This window comes from Mandrillus leucophaeus, unplaced genomic scaffold (genome assembly GCF_000951045.1).
Source record: "Mandrillus leucophaeus isolate KB7577 unplaced genomic scaffold, Mleu.le_1.0 Scaffold4, whole genome shotgun sequence".
Lineage (NCBI taxonomy): Eukaryota > Metazoa > Chordata > Mammalia > Primates > Cercopithecidae > Mandrillus > Mandrillus leucophaeus.
In genome coordinates this window covers 13,478,265-13,481,901 of record NW_012104253.1, presented here as the reverse complement: position 1 = coordinate 13,481,901, position 3,637 = coordinate 13,478,265, and positions in this window count along the sequence as shown.

Here is a 3,637-nt window from a genome sequence, read left to right as displayed (position 1 = left end):
TAAATTATAAATTTAATTTCTATAATAGATACAAACTAACCAGGTTATTTCATCTTTCTTAAGCTGTATAATATCATTTTGGCTCTGTGTCCCCACCCAAATCTCATGTTGAATTGTAATTCCCAATATTGGGGGAGGGACCTAGTGGGAGGTGATTGGATCACAGGGGCCAGACTTCCCCCTTGCTGTTCTCATGATAGTGAATTCTCATAAGATCTTGTTGTTTAAAAGTGTGTGTCACCTTCCCCTTTGCTCTCTCCTGCTCTGCCATATGAAGATGTGCCTGCCTCTGCTTCACCTACTACCATGATTGTAAGTTACCTGAGGCCTCCCCTTGCTGCTTATACAGCCTGTGGAAATGTGAGTCAATTAAACCTCTTTTCTTCATAAATTACCCAGTCAGGTAGTTATGTGTAGCAGGACAAATGTCAGAACAAACTAATACAGAAAATTGGTACCAGAGAAGTGGGCCATTGCTATAAAGATACCTGAAAATGTGGAAGAAGCTTTGAAATTGGGTCATGAGCAGACGTTGGAACACTTTTGAGGGCTCAGAAGAAGACAGGATGATGAGAGAAAGTTTGGAACTTCCTAGAGACTTGTTAAATTGTTGTGACCAAAATGCCGATAGTGATATAGACAATGAAGTCCAGGCTGAGGTGGCCTTAGATGGAGATGAGGAGCTTATTGGGAACTGGAGTAAAAGTCACTCTTGCTATGCTTTAGTAAATAGAATGGCAGTATTGTTCCCCTGCTCTAGGTATCTGTGGAACTTTGAACTTGAGAAAGATGATTTAGGGTATCTGGCCGAAATGTCTAAGCAGCAAAGCATTCAAGATGTGGCCTGGCTGCTTTTTTTTTTTTTTTTTTTCGAGACAGAGTCTCTCACTGTCACCTGGGCTGGAGTAAAATGGCACAATCTTGGCTCACTGCAACCTCCGCCTCCCAGGTTCACATGATTCTCCTGCCTCAGCTTCCCGACTAGCTGGGATTACAGGTGCACACTACCACACCTGGCTAATTTTTTTTTGTATTTTTAGTAGAGACTAGGGTTTCACTATGTTGGCCAGACTGGTCTCGAACTTCCGATCTCGTGATCCACCTGCCTCGGCCTCCCAAAGTGTTGGAATTACAGGCTTGAGCCACTGCACCTAGGCCTGCCTGGCTGCTTCTAATGGTGTATACTTACATTCATGAGCAAAGAGATGATCTAAAACTGTAACTTACATTTAAAAAGGAAGCAGAACAGAGAAGTTTGGAAAATTTGCAGCCTGACCATGTGATAGAAAAGAAAAACTCATTTTCTGTGGAGGAATTCAAGCCAGCTGCAGAAATTCGCATAAGAAAAGAGGAGCCAAATGTTAATAGCCAAGACAATAGGGAAAATGCCTCAAAGCCATTTCAGAGACCTTCATGGCAGCCCCTCCCAACACAGGCCTGGAGGCCTAGGAGGGAAGAATGGTTTCATGGGCCAGGCCCAGGGCCCTGCTGCTCTGTGCAGCCTCAGGACATGGCAACCTGCATACCAGCCACTCCAGCTTCAGCTGTGGCTAAAAAGGCCCCAGATATGGCTCAGGTCAGTGCTCCAGAGAATGCAAGCTGGAAACCACCAAGGCTTCCACATGGTGTTAAGCCTGAGGGTGCACAGAGGACAAGAATTGAGGCTTGGGAGCCTTGCCTAGATTTCAAAGGTTGTATGGAAACACCTGGGTGTCCAGGCAGAAGTCTGCTATGGGGGCAGAGCCCTCATGTAGAACTTTTACTAGAGCAGTACAGAGGGGAAATGTGGAGTAGGAACCCACACACAGAGTCCCCACTGGGGCACTGTCTAGTGGAGCTGTGAGAAGAGGGTCACTGCCCTCCAGAACTCAGAATGGCAGATCCACTGACAGCTTGCACCATGCACCTTGAAAAGCTGCAGGCACTCAATGCCAACCGGTGGAAGCAGCTGCAGGGGCTGTACTCTGCAGAGCCACTGGGGCAGAGACGCCCGAGGGCTTGGGAGCCCATCCGTTGCATCAATGTGGCCTGGATGTGAGATATGGAGTCAAAGGAGATTATTTTGGAGCTTTAAGACCTAATGATTGCCTTGCTGGGTTTCAGACTTGCATGGGGCCTGTAGGCCCTTTGTTTTGGCCAATTTGTCCCATTTGAAATGGGAGCATTTAGCTAATGCCTGTACACCCATTGTATCTTGGAAGTAACTAACTTGTTTTTTATTTTACAGGGTCATAGGCAGAAAGGACTTACCTTGTCTCAAATGAGACTTTGGACTTGGACTTTTGAGTTATTGGTGGAAAGAATTAAGACTGGTGGACTATTTGAAAGGCATGATTGTGTTTTGAAATGTGAGAAGGACATGAGATTTGGGAGGGCTCTGGGGTGGAATGACATGGTTTGGCTCTGTGTCCCTACCTAAATCTCATGTTGAACTGTAATCCTCAGTGTCGGGGGAGGAGTCCAGTAGGAAGTACTTGCATCATGGGGGCAGATTTTGCCCTTGCTGTTCTCATGATAGTGAGTGAGTTCTTGTGAAATCTGGTTGTTTAAAAGTGTGTGGCACCTTCCCCTTTGCTCTCTCTCCTTTTCCACCATGTTAAGATGTGCCTACTTCCCCTTTGCCTTCTGCCACAGTTTTAAGTTTCCTGAGGCTTCCCAGCCATGCATCTTTTTTTTTTTTTTTTTTTGAGACGAGTCTTGGTCTGTCACCCAGGCTGGGATGCAGTGGCACAATCTCGGCTCACTGCAACCTCCACCTCCCGGGTTCATGCCATTCTCCTGCCTCAGCCTCCTGAGTACCTGGGACTATAGGCGCTTGCCACTACGCCTGGCTAATTTTTTGTATTCTTTAGTAGAGATGGGGTTTCACTGTGTTAGCCAGCATGGTCTCGATCTCCTGACCTTGTGATCTGCCCGCCTTGGCCTCCCAAAGTGCTGGAATTACAGGCGTGAGCCACTGCGCCCGGCCCAGCCATGCATCTTGTGCAGCCTGCAGAATTGAATCAATTAGACCCATTTTCTTCATAAATTACCCAGTCTTGGTAATTTATTAGAGTAATTACCCAGTCTTGGGTAGTTCTTTATAGCAATGTGAGAACAGACTAATACCCTGTGGTAGTTTGTGTCTTTCCAGGAATTTCTCCACTTGATCTAAATCCAAATTTTTGGGTATAGAGTTGTTCCTACCACTGCCTTATTATCCTTTTAATGTCTTTAGAGTGTGTATTGATGTTTCTATTAATTTTTCTGTTCTTAATTTCATTGATTTGTGCTCTTTATTTTCTTCTATTTGAGTTTGGTTTAATTTCTTTTTCTAGTTTCTTTGTTTTTTACTTTTAAATTTATTTTCTTTTTTATTTTTTTAGACAGGGTCTCACTCTGTCACCTAGGCTGGAGTGCAGTGGTGTGATAATGGCTCACTACTGCCTCAACCTCCCAGGCTCAAGTGATCTTCCTGCCTCAGCCTCCCAAATAGTTGGGACTACAGGTGCACACCACTACACCCAGCCAATTTTTTAAATTCTTTGTATTAGAGATGAGGTCTCATTATGTTGCCTAGGTTTCTAGTTTCTTAAAGTGGAAACTTATATCATTGTTTTAAGACCTTTCTTTTAGGTTTTTTTTTTTTTTTTTTTTT